Below are 27,207 nucleotides of genomic sequence, written 5' to 3' on the forward strand. Positions count from 1 at the left end.
TGGTGTATGTGTGAGGGAGATGTTTTACTTAATGGATTTTCTCACTAGTTAGAGATCATTAACCAAGATAAAAGTAGTGCAACTTTGTTAAATACTTTGTGTTTTATCTCTATATAATTAAAATGTCAACAAAAGACAAATCATATGTCAAATCATACAAATGACATTTTATTAGAAGAATAAAGTTGATTTTCAAAATTGCATTTTTGGCTTGTATCTGATTACCAAAGCAATGTATTATAGGTTATTTGGAAACTATTTAAAGAAAGCATAAAAAATAATTCCAGAGTTTTTTATTTTTTAAAAATGTTTATATATTATTAACACAGAATGGAATATTAAATAGTAACTTGATATTTCCTAAAATCAAATGTGATTTTTTTCATGTTATTAGCTCTCCAGAAAGCTGTTTCCCATCGGTTGTTCTGTAATGTGTATAATTTTTCCTCTGTTACTGGACTTCAAATTTTATGTATGATGCTTAAAATAGTTTTAAGAAAAACTTTGGTATACATATATTAACCCATGAATGATAATTCTACAGTGTAAATCCTTAATTCACTTTTAAAAATATTTAGCTTTAAATGTAAAACACAAATGCCATATGATCTCACCTTTAACTGGACCTTAATCAACAAAAACAAACAAATAAGCAAAATATAACCAGAGACATTGAAATGAAGAACAAAATGACAGTGACCAGAAGGGAGGTGGGTGGGGATAAGGAGGGAAAGGGGAGAGGGCTTTCAGGAACAACTATAAAAGACTCATGGACAAAACCGAGGATGGTGGGGTCCGGAGAGGGAGGTGGGGATGGTGGGGGTGTGGGGTAGAGGTGGACAACTGTACTTGAACAACAATAAAAGAAAAACAATATTTAGCTTTAAATGTTATATGAAAGTCTCATACTATTATTTATATTTTTATCAGCTTATTTACATATTGCTCCTGGATTTTTAAAAATAATTATTTCAACTCCATATTATTTGGTACATAAATGGTCATGAATGTTCTCTTCTCTTTCTGGATGCACTTTTGCCTATATAAAATAACTTCTTTTCCCATTTAGTACTTTTGACTCTCAATACTTTTTATATGATAACAGTATAAATATCTATGCTTTCTTTTTGTTTATTCTTTGCCTTAAATATTTTATTCTTCCTTTATTACTTGCCCTTTATCTCATTTTTTAATGAGAATCACTTAAACAACTTAATATATTTTATTACATTAATGGGCCTACTTGATGTATGGTTTTCTGATAGTCTCTTTTAAGCTACTGCTTCTTTCATTTCCCCCTTTCTTCTCTCTCTTCACTCCCTCCCCTTCTCCTTCACCTCCTGCTCTTTCTTTGCTTCTTTTCCTTCTTTCTCTTCCTCCTATCCCCTTTCCCCTCTCCTTCCCCCATCCCCTCTGGTTACTGTCAGCTTGTTCCTTGTTTCCATGTCTCTGGTTGTATTTTGCTTGCTTGTTTGTTTTGTTGATTAGGTTCCACTTGTAGGTGAGATCATATAGTATTTGCCTTTCACCGCCTGGCTTATTTTACTTAGCATAACGCTCTCCAGTTCCATCCATGCTGTTGCAAAGGGTAGGAGCTCCTTCTTTCTTTCTACTGCATAGTATTCCATTGGGTAAATGTACCACAGTTTTTTGATCCACTCATTTACTGATGGGCCCTTAAGCAGTTTCCAGCTATTTGGCTATTGTAAATTTTGCTGCTATGAACATTGGGGTGCATAGATTCTTTTGAATTGATGTTTCAGGATTCTTAGGGTATAGTCCCAGCAGTGGAAGTGCTGGGTCAAAAGGCAGTTCCATTTCTAGATTTCTGAGGAAATATCACACTGTTTTCCATAGTGACTACACCAGTCTGCATTCCCACTAATAGTGCACTAGGGTTCCTTTTTCTTCACATCCTCTACAGCACTAGTTATTTGTTGATTTGTGATGGCCATTCTGAACAGTGTGAAGTGGTATCTCATTGTGCTTTTAATTTGCATCTCTCTGATGGCTAGTGATGCTGAGCATCCTTTCACATGTCTCTGGGCCCTCTGTATGCCCTCCTTGCAGAAGTGTTTGTTCAAGTCCTTTGCCCAATTTTTAATTGGATTGTTTGTCTTTCTAGTGTAGAGTCATATGAGTTATTTATTTATTTTGGAGATCAGGCCCTTGTCTGAGGTATCATTCGCAAATGTGGTTTCCCATATGGTTGGTTCTCTTTTCATTTTAATGCTGTTTTCTTTAGCCTTGCAGAAGCTTTTTAATTTGATGAAGTCCCATTTGTTTATTCTTTCCTTTATATCCCTTGCTCTAGGGCACAGGTGGCAAACACAAGGCCCACGGGCCAAATCCAGCCCTCCACCTTGTTTTGTCTGGCTCAGCACCTTGTTTCTATCCGGCACCCCTGAGCTCCTTGCCCCTAGTTAAGGAGTAATTACATTTATACAGTCCTAAAATGACACTTAGACCTTTGAAGACAACCACGAGGCCGATGTGGCTCCGGGTGAAAATGAGTTTGACATCCCTGCTCTAGGGGACATATCAGTGAAAATATTGCTACGTGGAATATCTGAGATTTTCCTGCTTACATTCTCCTGTAGGACTTTTATGGTGTCGTGACTTACATTTAAGTCTTTTATCCATCTTTAGTTTATTTTTGTGTGCAGTATAATTTGGTGGCCAAGTTCCATTGTTTTGCATGTAGCTGAGCAGATCTCCCAACACCATTTATTGCAGAGGCTATTTTGACTCCAAATTATGCCCCTGCCCCTTTTGTCAAATATTTGACCATAGAGACGTAGGTTTATTTCTGGGCTTTCTGTTCTGTTCCATTGGTCTATGTGTCTGTTCTTATGCCAGTACCAGACTGTTTTGATAACAGTAGCCTTGTAATATAGTTTGATATCAGGTACTGTGATACTTCCTACTTTGTTCTTCTTTCTCAGAATTTCTGAGGCTACTCAGGGTTGCTTACTGTTTGATATACATTTTTGAAATGTTTATTCTATATCTGTGAAATATGTCACTGATATTTTAATAGGGATTGTACTGAATCTATAAATTGCTTTGTGTGGCATGGACATTTTGATGATGTTTATTCTTCTAATACATGAACACAGGATATGTTTCCATTTATTTGTCTTTCTTAATTTCTTTCTTCAGTGTTGTGTAGGTTTCTGAGTACTGTTCTTTTACCTCCTTGGGTAGAAATCAGGAAAAAATTCCATTTGCTATGGCAACAAGAAAAATACTTTTGATTTATTTAAAATATTATAAGAATAATTACCTACTTTTTTTTTTTTGCTTCTAATTTTCTTAAAAAAAAAAAATCAAGTGCCTGTACTTGTATACAAGGATTTCTGGTACCAAGAGTTAACAAGTCAGACACAACCTTATTATGCGACATGATTAGTAAGATGCATCTCTATTATATGACCTGTATATTTATGGCTCAAGACAGGGCATTCACCCCTGTCAGCTACTGTGCTGGCTGTTGCCAGTTTTTCGTTTGACAGCCTAAGGGTAAGAACGTCAGTGCCCCTGACTAAATAGTTGGGCATTGCCTATTTTACAAGTTCTTGTAAAACACCAGTTGAAAATCGCTATTCTATGTGGTAAAATCCACACACATGTCCTAAAGTGAAGACAAAAAGTATTAAGGAAGGTCTAATGGTTTAGATACATATGAAGGGGGGTCCCCAAAAACCTGGAATTTATTTATAAAAATTTTGTATTTATCCTTACATGTTGAAAGTTCAGTCACCTTCAAATAGACTCTCTATATGATGCAATACACCTTAGGAGATGTTTTTTCTACTGTTCAGAACAGTTTTGAATTTGTCCATTTTGATAGCTTTTAGTGCTTCTACCATTTTTTTTTGTTTCACTTCTTCCACATCAGAAAATCATTTCCCTTTGAGGACTTTTTCATCCAGGGAAACAAGAATTCAAGACGTTGCTTGGGATGAGATCTGGTGAATAGGGAGGGTAGGGCAAGGGGGTCATGCCATTTTTTTGTTCAAAAACTGCTGAACACTCAGCATGGTGCAGGCAGGTGTACTCGAAATCACTTATCATGAAATGGGTAAATGCTGCATTGAAAGATATTTCAAGAAAATTCACTAAAGCCAAACACAGCCTCTCACAACAATACCAGCTGGCATACTGACACAGATGGGCTCCTAGATCATTCACCTAGTGCGGGAAGCTTTTCCAATCCACCATAACTATGCATAGATGATATAAATATGTATTTCTTCTCAAGCCCATAAGAATATATCATTTTTAAATCTAACATGTGTTGAATTTAGAATGAAGGCAGATAATATCTTCATTATTGCAAAAGCAGAGTGTGTTCAGGAAAAACCTCTAACTCATGACATGTAAAAATTACATAACAATTATTTCTCTTGTGTGTATCTTACTTTCTTATTTGTTATATAATGAGATGATCTTGTAATCCTATTTACAATAGAGAAATAGTACCCTTTATTTTATTTATATAAGCTATTTCTCTACTTATTAGTGCTATACTGATATATTTGGAAATACATTTACAACCAAACTACTTCTAAATATTATTCATATATATACCATAAGTACCCAGTAACAAGAATGGGAGATTGACTACTTTTTATTCTCTGGATTTTTTTTCCACTCTCTGCTCACCTGAAAACTGTAGCCATGCACACAGTGAGTCAATATGTTACCAATAGAGCTTAACTTCATTTTAACTTAAAAAATACAGGAAAGAGTAAAAATAAATATCTCAAATGTTAATACTACCTGAAAATAATGTAATAAGAACACTACCATTTAAATTAAGTCTATACAATTTTAATAACGGCTATTAGTGACTCAAGAAAGATTATAGGACATTAATAGTATATTTTCATCATAAAGTACCCTTGGTAAAGACTAAAAAAATTAAATACAAGATTCATCACATGCACACACAAAACCAAGATATAAAGCTTATATTTTAGTGTATTTTGTTCAGAATATAGACTTTCATATTTAAAGATACACATTGAAACATCAGCTTTGACACCTCTAGCTGTGTGTCACTAAACACACAAGGATTTGCCTTTTTTTCTCACCTGTAGGAGGGTATATTAAAACATAATTTTAAAGATAATGCCCTTATTAAGTGAAATAATGTTGATCGTCAAGCGTATAGTAAGTGCTCAATGACTGATTATAACATGTAAAACTATTTTTGCTTTCAAACAAAACAAGATTAGATTTTTTGAAACAATGATTTCCTACAGAGAATTTGAAACATTTAAATTCTCAGTAATGTTTTGTATGATGTATTTTAGAATATCTTTATGTTCAGTTTATTTATAGTAATTATATATAAGAAATTATACAATTATTTATATAAACAGAGTTAAATGTGTTATAACATGTATTATTTTTAAAGAAATATGTGAAAAGATGATTGTTATGGTTCAAACAAAGTATAGAAATTTAACTGAGACATCTTTAAATCTTTACCTTTTATTTTTAAAATAATTATAATACACCATATACCCCAGAATGAACATGATTGCTTGTGGTACCACAGAGCTAATTTTGTTTACTCTTTGTACCATATTGCCCTTTAATTAAGAACATTTCAAGAGAACAACAGCACCAAACTTTGTTTTTTCTAATTAAAATAAAAAGCATAGTCAGCTGTTTTATTAAATGTGAGTGATACTATTAAGAGCAGATAATGATTTGGGGAAGTAAACTTAGAATAGGATGAACTTTAGTGCAGAGCACACTAAACAAAAACAAAGTGCCCAGTAATCGATTATTAAGGAGGATAAATTACTTCATGGTTGCCAAACACTTTTACATAGATATATAACTTAAAGTATCATTTTTGTAGCACATTCTAAAGCCCCACATCTCAAAACTGCAGATCTGTGCTTTACCAAAAATGGGAATAATGTCATATGACAGAAAGATAATTGATTGTTTGCAGACGAGAGAGAAATAGAAGAATATACGCACAAATATGCATTCATAACAGTGCACATAGAGAAATCACATGGCTTTATTTTGGGAGCAATGGACTGCAAATAAAAACCTGAAACTGACAACATCAGGTTGGTCAGACAGATGACAACACATGTGAAGAAAAAACTATTATTGCAGTCAATAAATACATCCAAGATGCATTATTTTGAGGGGGAAGAGGGAGAAACAGGATGTAGAATAGTATTATAGTCATATATTTATATTTGTAATAGCTACATAAAGTTTTAGAATACTTTCAGGGTCTGAGTACTCAGTTTTGCCAGTCCGTTGGTAAGCTAGACATGCATGCTGTCTTTAAGAGCATTTCTATTCCAGGCTGCAGCAATTACTATAGTGAAGACATATGAACATGCATCATTCTTTTGTAATGGAGGATATAGAAGACACTTTCAGTAGTGGAAAGTTGGGAATAATATATTAATGTTTTTTTGTGAGTGGTATTTGACTTTTAAAAATGTTCAACTATCAGTTGACAATTTTGCTCTAAAATACAAGACCTTACAAAAACAATATGTGTTTTCTTCATTAATTCAAGTTTTAGTCTCCCTTAGACAGATATTTTGATAAAAATCTTAATTTATTCAGCTTTAATAAAAGGCTAATATCAATCAAGATTTAAAAGTTTCTCCAGAGGAAAATAGTATGGAATACCACCATAGAAAACCCAAGTCTCTATGGTCAATTAATATTTGACAAGGAGGAAGAAGCGTAAAATGGAGTGAAAATAGCCTCTTCAACAAATGGTGTTGGCAGATCTGGACAGCTACATGCTAAAAAATGAAACTCAATCACCAACTTACACCATACACAAAAATTAATTCAAGGTGGATAAAATAATTAAATATAAGTCATGACACTATAAAAGTCTGAGGAAAACATCATCAGGAAAATCTCAGACATTACACACAGCAATATCTTTACTGATATGTCCCCTAGAGCAAGGGACATAAAGGAAAGAATAAACAAATGGGACCTCATCAAAATAAAAAGCTTCTGCATGGCTAAATAAAACAGCATTAAAATGAAAAGAGAACCAACTATATAGGAAAACATATTCGCCAATGATACCGCAGACAAGAGCTTAATCTCCAAAATGTACAAAGAACTCACATGACTCCACTCCAGGAAGACAAACAACCCAATTAAAAAATGGGCAAAAGACTTGAACAGACACTTCTCCAAGGAGAACGTACACAGGGCCCAGAGACATGTGAAAAGATGCTCAGCATCAGTAGCCATCAGAGAGATGCAAATTAAAACCACAATGAGGTACTACTTCACACCAGTGAGAATGGCCATCATTAACAAATCAACAAACAAGTATTGGAGAAGATGCGGAGAAAAAGGAACCCCAGTGTGCTGTTGGTATGAATGCAGACTGGTGCAGCTACTGTGGAAAACACTATGGAATTTCCTCAGATACCTAAAATGGAACTGCCTTTTGACCCAGCAATTCCACTGCTGGGATTATATCCTAAGAACCCTGAAACACCAACTCAAAAGAGCCTATGCACCCCAATGTTCATAGCAGCACAATTTATAATAGCCAAGTGCTGGAAGCAACCTAAGTGCCCATTAGTAAATAAGTGGATCCAAAAACTATAGTACATTTACACAATGGAATTCTACACAGCAGAGAGAAAGAAGGAGCTTGTACCCTTTGCAACAGCATGGATGGAACTGGAGAGCATTATGCTAAGTGAAATAAGACAGGCAGTGAGGGACTAATACCATATGATCTCACCTTTAACTGGAACATAATCATCAAAAGAAAAAACAAACAAAATATAACCAGAGACATTGAAATTAAGAACAATCTAACAATAACCAGAGGGGAAGGGGGAGGGGTCAATGGGGGGAAGGGTTTTCAGGAACTACTATAAAGGACACATGGACAAAACCAACAGGGAGGGTGCAAGCAAGGGAGGGAGTTGGGTTTGGCTGGGGTTGGAGGGGAATGGTGGGGGGGAAATGCAGACAGTTGTAATTGAACAACAACAAAATAATTAAGAAAAAATAAATAAATATATAAATATAAATAAAGTATTCTCTAGGACTAAAGTACTTCTAGAGTAGGTGTGAGAATGTGGTCACGTGAAAGGGTTTATACCTAACATCCTTCTGCTGCAGAGGTCAATGTCGGTGTGGGTTGACAGGGTTTTGCATGGAGCAGCCCAGATGAATGATGGATCACATGAGCCTTTGTCGGATTTTCAGAAGTGAATTTCATTCCTATTGAAAAAAAAAATTACTCTTGATACACATATACATTGTTGTATAAGACTAGACTCAAGTTGCTCTGAATAAATGGACTTATCTGTGCTAATCAGAAACTTACTACAGTATTAATATAAGTTTAAAATGATCCCTAGAATCTCACTGAAATGCACATAGATACATGTTTGTGGAAACATACATGTCCATGGAGCATACATGTTACAGAGAGATCATGTTTAGGGAAACATTATGAAAACTTAAAAAGAGGAGTTCTACTAGGTAAATTTATATATTTACAGATTGAGCACCTCCTATGGCCCAGGTAAAGCTGTGGGCCTCACGCAGGTGCTCTGTCAGGGCAGATCAACTGGAAGCAATTACACGCACCAGCTAAGAAGATGGCACACTGCTGAGTTCTTTCGTGAGTGTTTGTGTGGGGAATGCACAAGGAAGCATCATGGGACAAAGCCTCAAAATATAATCTCTTAAAGTCAGACGTCCATCTGCACGATCCCAAGGTTGAGGTTTGCCCATTACCAATAAATGGAAGGGTCTGAAATTTTACTCTGCTTACATGCTACAAGTTGGCCTGCCACGCTATCATGGGTATCGGCAGATGTCAGGAGAGTCCTAGGTCAGAAATATACAGCTTTTATTAGTCCCAGCACAGCAAGCAATTCAAGCAACTTGGGCACATTTGTTCTCCTTCCCTCCCAAATCCCATGAAGGTGATGCAGAGGCCGGCTCAGGTAGATGCTGCACATAAGTGGATTTACATTACAGCTGAGTGACCCTGAGCTTACAAAACCCCAATTTTCTCAAGGGAGTCACTGGTAAATCTACTTGACCATTGCCTCAGAGAAAGACATTTAACAGCAAATAATTCTGAACTTTGTCTCAGAAGAGGCACTCCCTCTATCTTGCAATGCTATTTGCTATACGGACATCTATGAATATATAATGCAAAATAAAAGGTGTTAATGCCTCTGTTTGGAAGATATCTGAGGGGCTCTTAGAGAATCAGCTCCCAACACATAGTTTCTAGATAATCTTCTGACAATAATAAGAATGCTTCTGTATTGAAAAAAGTTTTAAATTATTTTATAATTAGATTATGATTCCAACTGAACTTTCTCAGTGTTAGATTTGTCCGAGATTCATGCCTCAGATAATTCTTGCTTATCGATGCGCAAAAGAAGTGGTTTGATTTGATTAGACTCCAGTAAATATCATTTCTCAAGAATATGTTAAATTCATGATCCACTGAACAAAATAGCATCAGCCTCAACTTAATAAAGATTCAATTCTTAGACTGATCTAATAAGTTTCTTTTGAGATTGGATTTCTTTTTATAATGACTCATATGACCTGTTAAATATTAGGCAGCCTTTTACTCCAATTACAGTGTGGAATAATGACAAATGCTTTTCTGACTAAAGAGTGTTGTTGAAACTATTCTAATATTTAGTCCATCAAGGAAAACATCAAAATCTGGAAATATATTCTAAAGCATATGGAAATATTTTTAAAATTTCTCTTTAATCCCTGGGTAGTTGTCTATTGATGAACGTGTACACATAAACCATAGATGTCTACCTTTAAATATGCTGGTAACTTTACCCATGTCACAAATGTGAAGTTGTAAGATTTTAAAGTATTTAAACAAAGTAAAGAAGTCACCTAACAAATACTTGATTACAAAAGAGAAAGGCTTTACAATATACAGATCACATATCATAGAAATATACACATGATCTTATTAAACATCACCCCAATAAATTTAATTTCAAAAAAGAAAAGCTGTGATATTTCTTATTTTCTCTTTGATTTTTTTCTCTAAGATAATTAACATGATAACCTTTGAATAGTGATAACAAGTATCTGGCTTTTCATAGATCTTCTATTTTGCCTTTTCTTCTTCCATTCCTCCTTCTCTCATATTTGCTTCAATTTACATAAATCGGTTGCCAAATACTCTTTTTTTTAACCTATACTTTATACTTCCCAGGAACATAATAGAATATAACTCCAGCTTGAAAGAAAGTTCACAGTAGAGAAGACAAAAATAAGGCCTAAAAATAAAGCTAATACTTTTTGGATAATCAGATGAAGCTGGTGATCAATAAATGAAACTCAAATACAATATTCCAGAGACTAAGCAAGAGGAAGCATATACTACTCTACTGGTAAATATCTTCTGGTTGAATTTAGATTAAAAAAAAAGCATCTATCTGTTCCACTTTAAAATGTTACATAAGAACAATACTTCAACTATTGTTTCTCTTTTTATATATTTAGGGAAAAAATGTGCTTTGTCCGTTTTGAACATTATCCATATTAGTAGTGGCTTCACTGCAGAAGAATGAGGCTATAGTAAGTGAGTATAGTCACAAGCTTTGCTCCTGAAATAACCTGCCACCCACATGGATTTTACTTTTTATGTCACTTTTCCATGGTCTTTTTGTGTCTAACCATTTTATACTCTTCTACTCTGTTCCTTCTGATTGTTTTCAGTCTTGGAAATTACCTGCTGGGCTCTGGATTCTCAATTACACCTGCTCTAATTTTTGGACTTCATCTATACATTTTAAAAATGGCTCAACAACTCCTTGCTTGAGTTTCAATAATTACCACAGAAATGCCCATGTTCTGGAGAGTTCCTTAAAAAGAACAGAGGAACCTCCAAGGTCCACTATGTGGCTCCGAAATATTGATACCATTCAAGACCAGGCAGCCACAGAAAGGGATGACCTTAAAATTTAAATTTCTCTTCATCGGTAACAAGAAGTGGAATAGAATGAAGAGAATACAGGATTTGCTTCTACATGCACTCAAGGACGGCTTACTATTAAAATACACAATAGGATTACCAGGTTGTATAAGCAGTGAGTGTGCAAATTTAGATATCTGAAAAGTAACAATAAGAACTCATAGATAATAACTCAGAAGGAAAAAGATGGCAACTTTTATACTTAGAAAATCTCTTTGTTTTTTTGAGATAAAAGTTTAATGTTTATAGGATTATCAGAAAAGTAAGTTTGAAACATAGTTCCTTCCTGTAGGAGAAGTGATCAGAGGCACATAGATTAAATTTCGAGGTGAAAGTAGTCATATTTTGTATCTCTTCCTTCATCTGTGAATGGCAGAACCAATAATACTAAAGCAAAGCATTTCTTTGTTTAATGTTATAAGCGTGAACAAGTCTTTTAAAGGTTAGGAGCATGGCACATTAGGGTTTTCGTAGAAGCACTTCAATCTGATTGTGAAGGAGCTACCTACAAGCTTTCTGTATTTTAATTTATTGCATTAAAGTCCAATCCATGTAAAAAATTGTTTTAACTTTTCAAGATGTTTATTCATCTTAGATTTTAGTGTACAGGTAAGGTTTATAGTTCATTTTCTAATTCCTAATGCATTAAAATGGAAATAAATGTGTAATAAACTATTTATATATATACATATATATATAATGAGTGATGTACAAATATATAATAATCAGGAAAAAATTTCCTTTCATATATTTCCATCCTAATAATCTCAATTTGTTTTGTTTTTCATATTTTATAGTCATATAATTTTAATGTATTTAATATTATTTACTGAGAATTTCTGGTTTAGTCACTGTGTGTGATAAAAAAAATGAACAAGGCAAAAACCCTAACCACAAGAACCTTAAAAGATGTGACAGAAACTATAAAATATATATGTAGAAGCATGGAGAGTATTATACATATATATACACACATACACATATGATTTGTATATATAATATATTTAGTAAAAGGAAGAATATCATTTATTATGTTAATTTTAAGATAAAGACAAAATTAAATTACAAAATGTAAATGTCAGGATGTAACAGATGACATGCAGATAAATAAATGAAATGTGAATTAAAATAATGCCATGTATATCAAGAACCATTAAAATAATTGTGTTTTCTATTTCTAGGAAATTCTCCTAACACATCTATCTAAGCAATAAAAAGGTTATATGCCTAAAATTTGACATTATGTAAGAGTGTCAAAAGAAACTAAATGTTGAACAATGGCAGAAAAAATTTATAATTCATCTCAATAACATAATGTTGCATCAAAAGGCTAGTTTTAAAGACTGTAGCAACACAAAATATGTTAAGTAACCATGACTTTAATTTCACTAAATTATGATAAAATTATTTTAGAATTTAGAAGCATTAAAAATGATTCTAAAAATATATTATAGCAAGCAAATAATGAAAAACAGTAACCCTGTTACCAATTTAAAATGTATAGCACAGCTTGGCTAATGTGGCTCAGTGGACTGAGTGACAGACTTTGAAAGAAAGGTTTGCCAGTTCAATTCCCAGTCAGGGCACATGCCTGGGTTACAGGCCAGGTCTCCAGGGAGGGGCACTTGAGGGACAACCACACATTGATGTTTCTCTCCCTCTCTTTCTCTTTCCTTTCCCCTCTCTCCCAAAAAATAAGTAAATAAATTCTTAAAAAAAAACTTTAAAAATAATTTACTTTAAAAAACAATAAAATGTCCCCTCCCTTCTGGCTATTGTTAGATTGTTCTTAAGAACAACAATAAAATAAGTAAGTAAACAACAACAACAACAACAACAAAATGTATAACACAATAGTTATTTTTGTTATTACCTGAATATGTTGTTTTTATTTCTCCACTTTAGTAATTAGATAAAAAAACTAAAATTAGTTTTCTCCCCAACCTTATTTTTGCATTCCATTTTAAATTATTTAACTGGATTATTTAATTGTTTAAATACTATATGAAATTGTTTATTTTTTAAATATATTTTATTGATTGTGCTATTATAATTGTCCCATTTTTTCTCCCCTTTATTCTCCTCTGCTCTGTACCCCCCACCCCACCAGCATTACCCTACCCTTAGTTCATGTCTACCAGTCATACATATAAGTTCTTTGGCTTCTCCATTTCCTATACTATTCTTTTCTTTCTTTCTTTTTTTTGATTGGGAAAAGCCTTTTTTTAACACTTTTTTTTATTGTTGTTCAATTACAGTTGTCTGCATTTTCTCCCCACCCCTCCACTGCACCCCAGCCAAACCCACCTCCCTCCCCCACCTCCACCCTCCCCCTTGGTTTTGTCCATGTGTCCTTTATAGTGGTTCCCAAAAAGCCCTCTCCCCACTATCCCCTGCCCCTTCCCCTCTGGCTATTATTAGGTTGTTCTTAACTTCAATGTCTCTGGTTATATTTTGTTTGTTTTTTCTTTTGTTGATTATGTTCCAGTTAAAGGTGAGATCATATGGTATTTGTCCCTCACCACTTGGCTTATTTCACTTAGCATAATGCTCTCCAGTTCCATCCATGCTGTTGCAAAGGGTATAAGCTCCTTCTTTCTCTCTGCTGCATAGAATTCCATTGTGTAAATGTACCATAGTTTTTTTGATCAACTCATTTCCTGATGGGCACGTAGGTTGCTTTCAGTAAAAGTCCAATACCTCAATATAATTTATAGACCTTTCTCTGTTCAGGTTTCCACTTAGTCAATGAGCCTTATAGCTGCCTCTTCATTCTCTTGTCTAGACTTAATTACTTATAATTTCCTGAATATGTGAAGTTACCTCCAGAACAACTCCAGAATTTTACTGAGAGGAGTGGGAGTAGGGGAACTGAGAAAAGGGTGGGGGTGGAGGTGGCTCTGGAAGATATTCAGGGAGCTGCAGACACTCACACATCCTTCCTTTGACAGCCAATTGGAATAATTTCTCAGAGAAGTGGTGGTGAGTAGACAGATCTGTGGAAGTGATCACAGAGAGAAGGCACAGTTCTTCCCTCCACCACATGCATATGACCCTGTGAAAAGCCTTCAGGGCTGGGTGGATGTCCTTCCTTTTGCTTTTCCACAACACTATGTATCTTCACTCACTTGATAACACTTATCACATTGTATTATAATGATTTCTTCAAATTTATTCTTATTACAGATAATGTAAGAATGCTTTTGTTTTAGTGAGTTGAAATAATGTATTTACTACGGTAAAAGTTTTACCCTTTAACTGTAATTTATTGCCTCTCAATTGCCATAGACTGCACTGCCAACAGAACATTTGCATGCCCCAGTATAGTGTTCTCGTTACTTTTCAGTTTAGTCAGTCTTTATGTATTTTAAGTATGGAGATTTTTAATAAGAATGTTTTGAAAAATATTTCTCCTATGAAAAGTTTACTCACTAATGGATAGGGTGAAGCATAGTAGAATATATATATCACTTAATACCTGATGTTTTAGTAATGAACTAATAAGTGATATAATAATTCAGAATATAGAACAGATAGGTTACAAAGAAGTTTCTTATACTATTTCTGTTGAATTAAGTGTTCTTCTACGTTATATATTTTTAAAATACCTTAAACTACTTTATCTGCTACTAAATTATCATCAAATTCGAGGTCTGTCTGGAAAAAGTACAGACGTTCTTAATAAACAAGAATGATTTTCACGACACTGATGTAACCTGGCAGCCAAGGAGAATGAATTGGAATTCACATGTGTGAACAATGATGACGTCACTGTACTAGTCAGTGGGGATGGTAGACTCCGTTGAGAGAGTGTGTGTACTATGTGGTTGTCGCAATCAGAATGACTGAGGGAGGAGAGCAACGAATCTGCATCAAATTTTGAGTTAAGCTTGAACATTCCTCTGTAGAAACAATTTGGATGATTCAAAAGGCTTTCAGGGTGATGCATTGAGTGCAGCACAAATAAAATTGTGGCGCAAACACTTCAAAGATGGTTGAAAATCTGTTGAAAGTGATCCATGTTCTGGAAGGCCTGCAGAGATTTTTTTGGCAAAACAACACATCACTCAGGTGACTCAAGGCCCCTACATTCCAAATTTAGTGCTCTGAGACTTCTGGCTTTCCCCAAAACTAAAATCACCTTTGAAAAGGAGAGATTTTAGACCATCGATGAGATTCAGGAAAATCTAATAGGGTAGCTGATGGAGATTCCAACAAAGGACTTTACAGTGTTTTAAACAGTGGAAGAGATGCTGGGAGATGCTGAGATGCTATGTGAGTTCCCAGGGTGCCTACTTGGAAGGGGACTGAGGCATCCTTGTCTTATGTACAATGTTTTTATATCTTGTATCTTCTTCAATAAATGTCTCTATTTTTCATAGTACATGGATGGATAATTTCTGGATAGACTTCATGTATGTTTTTAAGTCAATAACCATTAATTTTATAACAGTTTATTAACTAATATAGTAAAGTCTCTGTTTCATTTACCTTTTAAGGTGGGGAATTTTGCTGACTCTGGAGTTGTTCAGTTCCCTCTCCTCCATAACAACATCTGAATTCTGCATCTTCACTTGATTTGACACAAGTATCTCATTGAGTCTGTGAGCCTCTTAAGTATCTCTATTCTTACCTTTGTTGTCTCCCCAAGGAAACTGGAAGAATTTGTCTACAGGCAGTACAGGTCTCGGTCTCGCTCAAGGATGCCATGGATCTTGCAGAAGAGGGTCCCCGGGTTCCACCAGATCTCAGGATGCAAAGATCCTGCTATTGCTGCTGGCATTGTTCCATCTGCCAATGCCAGTATCCAGCAGCCCCTTCTTTAAAATATTGAGCATTTTAAATAAAATGTTTGACTGGCACTCTGATGCAATTCAATGACATTAAGATTTTCTGAGGTCTTGTTTACCCATGCACCTGATCTTCAGTTTGTGAGAAATTGAATAATATTGCATTGAAATATTCAAAGGTACAAGGACTTGCACCAGCCTTAATTACCCTAGAAATCATTTTAAAAATTGTTTATTGTCTCTAATCTAGAACTGTTCGTCATTCTATCTTCTTATAAAAAATGCCTCACCCAAAAACATATTTTGAATATACTTTGCTGTTGCTTTCCTTTATATAAGTTTGAAATAATACTTTTACAGCAATCCATTTGATGGTTGCTTGATCAGGTTACTTTAATAATTTCATTCACTAGGTTAAAATAGAGAGTATCCCCTAGAAGTGGAGTGAAAATCTTGCATTTACAAAATGAAAATGATTTCTGCTAAAAGCACAGTAGGAAACAGCCAAACATAATTACTTCCTTCAGATATTATCCTATTAATGCTATTTCCATTGCACAGCTTTCTTAGCTTTATGGTTAGAATTTTAAAATGCTTATTTTTCACTTGCATTAAGAATAATTGCAAACTTTCTGTTCATTCATGGGTATAAATGTCAAAAATCAATGGCTTATTATAATTTTGTTACTAGTATTTTCTTTCATCCTTTGATTATTGACTAGAGATTCGGAATTTAGCACACAGGGCAGGCAAATATTGCTTCTAGAATTTAAGATTACTGGGAGAGCTTAGCTGAACTGAAACACATGAGGGTCAACATGTAAGAATCGGCCTTCACAATGTAGCCAGAGGCTATTTCATGAAAGTTGTAGTGTGTTAAAGATGATCTCACTCTTGGGCTTGAGGTGGAAAAGGAGCAGAGATAAAGAGTTCTTCAGCTGTGGCCAGTGTGACTCAGCTGATTGGACTCATGGACTCATAGCCTGAAAGGCTATGGGTTCAATTCCCAGTCATGTCACATATCCGGGTTGCAGGTTCGAACCCCAGTCAGGGCACATATGAGAAGGCAACCAATCAATGTAATATTTCTCTCTCTCTGTCTCTCCTCCCTGACCCTATCTCCCTTCTTCTCTCTCTAAAAGCAATGAATATAAAATATACTCAGGTGAGGATAAAAAAATAAATTTCTTCAGCAGGTGTTTGAAAATTCACCTCCCCAGGTAGTTTTTCTGTTGATTTATTTTTAAGACCTTCTCAATCTTCAGATCATAGTGTAGTATATTTTTCAAAATATTAAATCAAAAAGTTAAGTTGTATTGGCCAACATGGCCTATCCAGAAGAAATGTCAGATTTATTTAATAGCACAATGAGATTAGATACAATAAATTGAGCCAATAGTAGCTAGGCATTTTTATTCTGTTTTAGAAGAAATTATACAGTTGAGATTGAGTCCCCTTTGAGGAGAGGGACTAATGCAAAGCTGGTTCTTTTTCTTTTCTTTTTTTTTTTTTTGTTGCTATCTATTTTGTAACAGGGTTAGAGTTTTAGAATTGCAAAATAGTGTTCTGGTACGTCCTTCACCTAACTTCCTCTGATGTTAATATCTGACCTAACCACTGCTCTTTGACTAAAAATTATATTTTGATGGGCACATGTTTGGGGAGAAATTAGGGTTTCAAAAAGAAGCATCCATTCTTTCATTCACTTGCTATTAATTCAATGCTTTGATAATCGTGTTTACTAGACTACAATAGAGCGTAGCCCCAAGATGTGGTGCCAGGCCCTGTTTTAGGTGCTGGAGATAGCACAACAAACACAACAGACAAAATTCCTGCACTCATGGAGATTACCATTTAAAGTAAAAACAGACAAAGGTAAAACAAATAAATTATACGGCATCTTATATTATGCTGAGTAATATTGGCAAAATTAAAGCAGGTAAGGGAGATGGGTAGTGCCGGAGAGGAGGAGTTTTAATTCTAAACGATGTGGTCAAGCAATGCCTCTCTGATGTTAAGTATAAGCAATGTTATGGAAGAGTTTCCTACTTGAGCCTTGGGATACCTGAGGAATGCTTTCAAGGAAGGAGGAACAGCAAGAATGAAGACAAGGAAGCAAGAACTTAGATGGAAATCTCCAATAACAGGAGTTGTATTGGTAAAACAGAAGGATGAGGGCCCAGAAGGCTCCTGCCTTTTGACTTTTGTGCCTACGGTTTGCTCTGCCTAGAACACTCTTCCTCCAGAAGCGAATTTAGGTTTTATCTCCTTCAAATCTATGCTCAAATCTCACCTTCTGAAAGAGGCTTACTCTAACCTCTGTTAGAACTGAAAAACAAACAAAAACAAAGGAAGCCTTGAAAATTTTCCTGAGCAGACACAATCAGTTTTGTTATACAAGCAAAACTCAATTTAGCTTATTTTGCAAGACTAATGACCTGGGCCATTTCTCATTTATGCGTCTGGAAAGCATAAGCAAAACTTAAACTGTTTCCCAAGGTTGATATGAGGTAACCACTGCCCAGATGCCTATCATTTAAGAAAATCCTGGTATTGTAACCAATCACCATGAAGAATAAACAGCGGCTGCTTTCTCACTTACATAAGCTGCTTTATAACAATATGCCACCTGGCCTAAGTCCAGGTTTTGGGTTGAGTGCTCCCAGTTGGTTATCTTTTCAGTGTGTGAGCCATAAATTTTATCAATCACTACTTTGTTGATTCACTGGTTTTACTTCTTCTCTTTCTGAACTTTTGGCGCCACCCAACTTAATATTGCAGCCCATCTACTCCTCTCCTCAACCTGGTATTCTGGACCCCTGTGACCCTCATCTATTTCACTATTGTTCATTGAATTCCTAACAGAAAATATGATTTATGTTGTAAGTCATTGTTAATTGCATTAAGTTGTTATTAATTGCATTAAGTTTTTGTTAATTGCATTTCTTCCTTGCTTAAATGTAAGCGTATGAAGGCAGGCGTCACTCTTGCTTTGTTCAGTGATGGATACCAACCAACTAAAATAGTGCCTAACACATGAAAATGTCTGATGAATACATTAATAAATGAAAAGAGAATCAAAAAATATTTGTTGAAAAATAAACAAATGAATGCAGGGCTTTAACCAGAGCCATGACATACAGGTCAAATGTATTGTGTAGATTAGCTGTAGAAGAGTAACTGTGGAAGCAGGCAGACGTGCCATGAATGCAGGAAAGAGATAGCTATGGCTTGGACCAGGCAGCTGTAGAGATACTAATGGGTTACTGAGCACCTAGATATATTTTTGCTAATAGATTGGGCATAATTTATAAGATAAAGAGAAAAGTTGAATACCATGCCAGGGATTTGGATTGAAACAGCTAGAAAGACAGCATTTCATTTTCCTGAGATAAACTGGCGGATGAGATTTGGGGAGCTGTGAGAATCAGAAACTCCATGTTAAATGTGATCATCAGCAGATTGTGTGTGGACAGGACAGAGAAGTCCAGGACTGAGCTGTGGGTGCCCCGACATCCTGAGACGAGGGGTTGAGGAGGGACTAATGGATATGAAGTAAGAAGGAAATAATGTAGGAGGTCTTGAAAATTAATGGTGGAAGTGACCAATTTTGTTACGAGTTATTGATGAATGAAGTAATAGGTACTTAATTAATAGTTAATATTGATAGAGCAATTTGGAGGTTACTGGTAAAGTTAGCAAGGCCCCCCTACCACCACTTCCCCACATACACACATTACTTCCAATACACATCAAATTCCCCTTATTCTGGCATACAGTGACTGCTGACCCTGCTCTCACAAGCATTTCTTTCCCTCCCTTATAAATTAACATTGGATTAATCATCTTCAAATTGCATTCATTTGGGCTTTAGGCAGTGAATTTCCAGAATGTGGCTACAGGCTTCTTACTTTTAATTAGAAACAACACAAGCATACAGGCTATATGGACCCGAAAATCCCGTTTCCCGTTTCTCAGCCTATTTTAGCAACCTGTTAGCTGTGTATCATTGATCGGGGCCTCTCTGGGCTTCAATGTCTTTTTAACAAAGTAAATTAATTAGACACCATCAGTCCTTCTAAGCCTGAAAGGAGATCCCTGGACATCAAGTGCTCTGTGAGAATCAATTGTGCAGAAAGGAGCAGAGAATCCAAAAAGAGCACAGGAAATCAGATCAGGTAAATTTGCCACTAGTTAGCTACAATCACCAGTCCTCATTTGTTTGAGCTGTCTCGGGAAGTTTACAACTCCATGTAAGCACTGTAGCTTAAATTTTACCTCGAGAGCTCACAAATTTTATGACGGTGCACATCGTTAATAGTAGAATCTAATGAGAATATGCAGTTATCTAATTGAAGTATAAAGTCATGTGCAATGTTAACGAAATGACAATGACACTTCAAGAGTCATTTGGAAGATTTAGAGAATTAAGTTCTAAAGAATCTAAACTTTCATGCCACTATGTATGATGGGTCTCTCATTTCATCAATGAATATTTATTATCTCAATAAAATCTACTTAAATTATTTTGGGCAATAAAACTGTATTATAATATATGAAACAGATGATAATTTAACCTTATATATCATCTTGCTATAAATGGTTACATCAATTAACTTTATATTTATGCATAGTCAAATTTTATTATAAACATTAATTCAGATATCCTCCCAAATTTTTATTAATTTTAAATCTACTAAATGGGACATTTCTGGGCATTTAATCTAAAGCAGTGGATAAGTGATGCAAAAAGGTTTAAAACCTTCCAAGTTAAAGATTCGCTAAACATATGTACATCTATGTTATATGTATATATATAAAAAACATATATATGTTATATTCTATATGTTATATTCTATATAATTATGTTATATTATATATAATAGGAACACATATATTATATATAATGTATAATAGTAACACATATTATATATAATGGTTACCCTTCGCTACCGTGATCTCATTCTCACATTAAATGAATGGAACGGAATGTGCATAGACACGAAAAAGAAATGAATTGTTGATTGAAGTGTGGGACTATACCATTTAATACTCAGGTCAAAAAAATGAGAATGTCCATTAGTTTTCAGTTAAAACACATTTGACATCAGAGACTAGAGGTGACCTAGGAGCTTACAGAAAAAAGCATGGAGCAATAGATGTGGTCACCATACTTGTGCACCGTAATGGTGGGAATTCTATTTTGACTTGTAAAGTATGTACATGAAAGTCAGTATACAATTTACTTTTTAAAGCTAATTTTCAGGAAAAAATCATATACTTTAACAGTATATTATTGACAATCACCTTAGCCATGACTTTAAGGCTTTTATTACATCCTAATTGAAAAAAAACCCCCTTGTACTTCACTACATTTATGCCAGGGCAGGCATGGATGTTTGAGGCGGCCTTGCTCCCTGGTCTATCATACAATGGAAAAGTGTCCAGTGCTCAGACAGCAGGAAAGAAGTTTTCCTTCCTGTGACAGTCTAGCTGGACAGACATGAACAAGTGCTCAAACTTTCAAGTTCTTATTTTTTTACCCATAAAATGCTAATTATTAATTTATTCAACAAACATTAATTTGTGACTCTTACATGCCAATCTATTTTTCTAGACTGTGAAGCAGTTGTAAAGTGGCAGTTGTAAACAAGACAGATGAGATACCTGATGTTACAAAGTTTCCTTCGTATGGTACTTGAAACTGATAAACTTACTTAAGAAAATATAACCCTACTAAAAAGTCCTATAAAAATAACGTTAGATGCAGTGGCAATTAAAGTCTTATTTGAAGGCATATAAATGAAGCAAAGGCATGAAATTTTATAGTAAAAACATCATCAATGGCAGGGCAATTGTAAAAGTCCTAAACTGAAAAGAATTTATTATATTTAACACAAAGAAGGATGCTTGGCAGAAGTGAAATGCGGTAGAAGATGAGGTAAGAAAGTAAGAAAGAAAGCTGGGAAAGATGGAGGACCATGAAAGAAAGTGAATAGGGTTTGACTTTTACTCTAAAACAATAAAAAGCCATCAGAAACTCCTTCGTAGATTCAACAGATTTTAAAGTAGCTTTTGGCCTACAGAAAAATTTAGTGGAAAGTACAGAGTTCCCATACAACCCATCATCTCGCTCCTGCTGTACACATAGTGTGATCTATTAATATCTTGCCTTAGTGTGGTCTATTTGTTACAATTGATGAACCAAAATGTTGCATTATTACCATACTTTGCCATGTATAATGCACTTTTTTTTGCCCAAATTTTTGAGGGAAAAATAATGATATGCATTATACATGGTAGTACTAATTCTATATCACCATAAATGTTTTAAATTCTTTTTTTATTTATACTTATGTGTGAAAAGTGTAACTCCAGAAAGCAATAATGACATCTGTATGCAAAATAATACCCTGGAATACAATAATTGGTTTTGTTTCTAAAAATAAATAAAAAATTGAATTAAAAATTTAAAACCAAAGATTATTTTTCCCAAAAGTTTGGGCCAAATATGTAGGCATGCACTATATATAGCAAAATATAGTAACTAAATTCTAGAGCTTACAATAAGATTCATTCATTTTGTTGTACATTCTATTGGCTTTGACACATGTATAATGACAATATCATCCATTACAGTGTCATGTAGACTAGTTGCCTTTGCTAAACACTCCCTGTGCTCCAGCTTCATCCCCTCCTCTTCCTCACAGCCCCTGACAATACCTGATCGTTTCACTGTCTTCATAGTATTGCCTTTTCTAGAATGTCGTGCAGGTAGAATTGTACATTATGTAACCTTTTCAGATGGCCTCTTTCATTCAGCAAGATGCGTTTAAGGTTCCTCCGTGTCTTTTCATAGTATTATCATTCATTTCTTTATCTTACTGAAAAATATTCTGTTGCATGGAGGTACTACAGTTTCTGTATCTATTCATTTATTGGAAGGTATCTTGGTTGCGTCCAAGTTTTGGCAATTAAAAATAAAGCTCCTTATTTTAAGCATCCATGTGCAAATTTACATGTGAACATAAGTTCTCAGCGTCTTTAGCTAAATAGCAAGGAGTGTAGTTACTAATTTGTATGTTAAGAGTATGTTTAGTTTCGTGAGAACCTGTCAAACTGCCTTCCAAAGTGTCTGTACTATTTTACATTCCCACTAACAATACATGAGAATTCCTGTTGCTCGACATCCTTGTTAGCATTTTGTGTTGTCAGTATTTTGGATTTTAACTATTCTAATAGATATGAGTTTGTTCTTCCACGGGTCATGCTTTTGGTATTATATCTAAAAAGTCAACACCAAATGCAGTCATCTAGACTTTCTCCTACATTTTCTCCTAGGAATTCTGCATTTTACATTTTACATTTAGGCTGCTGATCAATTTTAAGTTAAATTTTTTGTGAGCAGTATAAGGTCTATACCAACATTTATTTAATTTTTTTACATGTGGATATTTTAGCTTCATTTGTTAAAAAGACTAGTTTTCCTCCAGTAATTGTCTTTATTATTTGTCAAAGATCAGTTCAACATCAGGAACTTAAAAAGGGGCACATCATTATATAAATTCTGGTTTTTCAAATATTACTTTGCTATATCAAGAATGAATTGTAATGACATTGGAGAAATTATAGAAGATTAAAAGAGATTCTGCAGAATGTGTCAAAAGAACTTGCTATTTTGGGATATGAAGGTAGCAGAAAGCAAGAGAGTAGAACATAATAATGTTTTAGCAGTATGAATATAGAGAATGAGAGCAGAAAACTTCTTAAAGTCACATTCAGCTCAAGGCTCCATAACGTAACTGAAATTTGTTAGTTGTTAAAAAGATGGAGGGGGTTATTTATTTCTATATCTCAATTTTTTTTAATTTAAAACCATAGGTTTTAGAATTTGCAATTTTATTTTAAATTGTATATACTTTTGATTACTATGAAGTTAGTATTTCATAAAAGTCATTCTACGAAATACTATGCACAGCGTGGGGTGGTTAGAATACACAAACACACAAACAGTAAAGAGGTCTCGGCAAGATATCCGCCTGTTAAATACTTTAATCTCCTTTTCAGAATGAAACTAGTAAGAATAATGGGTAATAATTTGCCTCTGGCATTACATTCAATCATTTTTTACAATTCAGGACATAATACATTGGTTTCTTTTTAAACTGTAATCCAATTATTACTGGTAATTTTCCAAATGTTAAAAAACGGTTCTCTATGTAGTCTTGTCATAGTGTCAATTAACACTTCAAACAGAATTGAAGAATAAAGAAGACAATAGGTTTTAATAGTGAGTTCCTCATAAACTGAAATTTGGAAAGATATTTGTCACACTAATGATAATGATCTCATACAAAACATAGTCCACTTAGGGAATTAAGTAAAACCACAAAGGAGAAAATAACAATTGCTACACTGGTAAAATGAAATGTCCATCCTCTAAGGAGGGATAGTATAATAGAATAAGATTTCTAAAAATAATGCCTTTACTTTTTCTTTCATTTGGAAACTGTAGGACTACAGTCTTCAGAAGCATCTTGATCGATCTGTCTTTGCTACTGTCCCAAGGTGAAAACAGGGGTTTATACACAGAGTTAGGAAAATAATTCTATGTGAATAATAGTACGGCTTCCTTATGTTTTTCCTCTCAAACCTTTTGTATGTTTCCAATTGTGATCCTTAATAGGTTTTTAAATAATGGTGTGCCTGTATAAATGACTATATACTATTTCTACTAAAAAATCTTGAATAAGAAAATTTACATTTTGTGCGAGACATGTTTTCATCAAAAAACAATTAAAACTTTATGGTCTAAGTTATTTTCTTTTTCTTTCTTTCTTTCTTTATTTCTCTCTTTTTCTTTCCTTCCTTCCTTCCTTCCTTCCTTTTCTTCATTTTTTCCTTTCTTCCTTTATAGCTGTGTAAGGAAGGGATAAATATCCACCACACAAATTCCCTCAGAAATTTCATAAGCCCAATTTTAAATGTTGAAGGACAATATAAAACTCATATAGTTTCAACTATGAATCTGATACATGAAACACCTATAAAATGTCTGATTCTGTGGTCTCAAATCTAGTTCCAGTGAGGATCATCCCAGGAATTTTTTAAATTGCTAATGCTTAGGTTCCACCCAGAAAAATTAAATCAGAATAGTTGTGGTAAGCCCTGTTCATCATCTTGTTTTTAAAAGCCCCCACTGTGGAAATAATGGGCCACAAGGTTTGAGTAACACTGTACCCACTTATACAAGTGTGACACCTAGTTAACCTCATTCCTGCGATTATCATCCAATGTTATGTAAACGAAACTAATTAGGGAACTCTGAAATTTCTGAAGATTAGTAAAAAATTGCCCTGGACTTCTGGAATGGCAGTGTGAGGAGCTCATTGAACCCCTTCCCCAGTCAAACAACCATTTGTCTGGTGAAAAATATTTTAAAATAATACTAACAACCATTTAAATTCTCTGGAAATTATCCTATGTTCATACAATGATTTGAGAAACAGTCATTCAAAAAAATCTACTAAATCTGGGTAAAACTAGCAAATCTGGCTCCTTACTCATTCGAGTTCCTTGTCACTCAAACTGTTCCCAGCGTCTCTCCTTCAAGTACCTATGGCAGAGCAGCTCTTTTGTCAGCTCTTACCCCAGAGCTATGGTTTCACCCAGTAGGGACAGGTCCTCAGCAGCTCTGTGTTGAGTGACCACTCTTCTGTTCAGGCACCATGAATAGTTTGGGGCTCCTCAAGTGCTGGAAGCAACCTAGGTGCCCATCAGTAAATGAGTGGATCAAAAAACTATGGTACATTTACACAATGGAATACTATGCAGCAGAGAGAAAGAAGGAGCTCCTACACTTTATGACAGCATGAATGGAACTGGAGAACATAATGCTAAATGAAATAATCCAGGCGGTAAGGGGCAAATACCATATGATCTCACCTTTAACTGGAACCTAATCAACAAAAGAAAAAAGCAAGGAAAATATGACCAGAGACATTGAAATTAAGAACAATCTGACCGTAACCAGAGTGGAGGTGGGAGGGGATAATGGGGGGGAAGAGGGGAAGAGTTTTCAGGAACTACTATAAAGGACACATGGACGAAACCAAGGGGGGCGTGGAAGCGAGGGAGAGAGGTGGATTTGGCTGGGGTGGGGAGGGAGTGGTGGGGAGTAAATGCAGACAACTATAATTGAACAACAATAAAATAATTTTAAAAAAAGAAAAAGAAAATTCAAGAAAGAAAAGATTCTACCTGAAAGAGTTTCACAGCAGTCGGGCACTGAGGCAGCATTATATTCGATGAAACCCAAGTTTCATTGACCAGAAAACACTGCAGCTTCTTAAACTGACTGTTTATTCTGGGGAGGGTTTTGAATTTGGGAGGCTTGGGGTTGTTGATAGTTAGTCTCCCAAGCATGATAAAATATATATAGAAATGATATTCAAAACTATTTAAAATGTTGAAAACATACATTAATAATATATTTATATATAAATAGCAATGAAATATTTATTTTTAATTTTTATAAATTAACTGCACATATTATGGAACTGCTGACCTAGTTAAAATATAGAAGAAAGAATAGTTATGTTTTCAGCACAAGAGAATATCTTAAAAAATATTTCTTCCATTGTAATTGTATTTTAGGGTAAATTATCCATTTATTCACATGGCTTCCCTGTAAAATAAGCAAAATGGCCACATCAACTACAAGTTCATCTTTTTCTTCCTTTTATTTTAGGCATTACAACACCTAAATTATATTTATATATAATTTATATATATATAACATATATAAATATAGCATATAATTTAAATATATATGTTTTATTATTATTATAAAGGTATATCTTCAATGTATTATTATAAAGCTATATAATTTATAAATTATATATTCTCACACACACTTATATAAATGTACACATATTTTCGGACTCTCTCATTTCCCAGGGGAGGGAGAGTCCCTCTCTAACAGCCTACTGGTAAGTATTCCAATTCAAAGTTACTAGACAAATAGAGAAAATAAAGACCACAGAGGTGAAAGGATGTTTACAAGGAAATCTAAAGTGAAATTACACTAATCTATATAACAAAGAGCAAGAAAGGAGAGACACTCTGGGAAGTGCCTGAGAGAATTTGGGAAGAGAAAAATGAATATAGGAAATACTTCTCAGTTTTATAACCAAAGTTTTAATAATGTTTTTGGAAGATGTAAGATTGAAATTCTTTTTAAGTACCTTTATTGCTATCATACCATCTTTTTCTGAAAATAATGTTACTCTAACATTGATCCCTGATCCCTGACTGGGGGTTCCAATTGGATTAAAAATGCAAAAAAACAGGTTTTCATGAATATGGGGTGGGGGCTGGCAAACTCACTGACATGGCCCT

This window comes from Desmodus rotundus, chromosome 7 (assembly GCF_022682495.2).
Source record: "Desmodus rotundus isolate HL8 chromosome 7, HLdesRot8A.1, whole genome shotgun sequence".
In the NCBI taxonomy this organism is placed as follows: domain Eukaryota; kingdom Metazoa; phylum Chordata; class Mammalia; order Chiroptera; family Phyllostomidae; genus Desmodus; species Desmodus rotundus.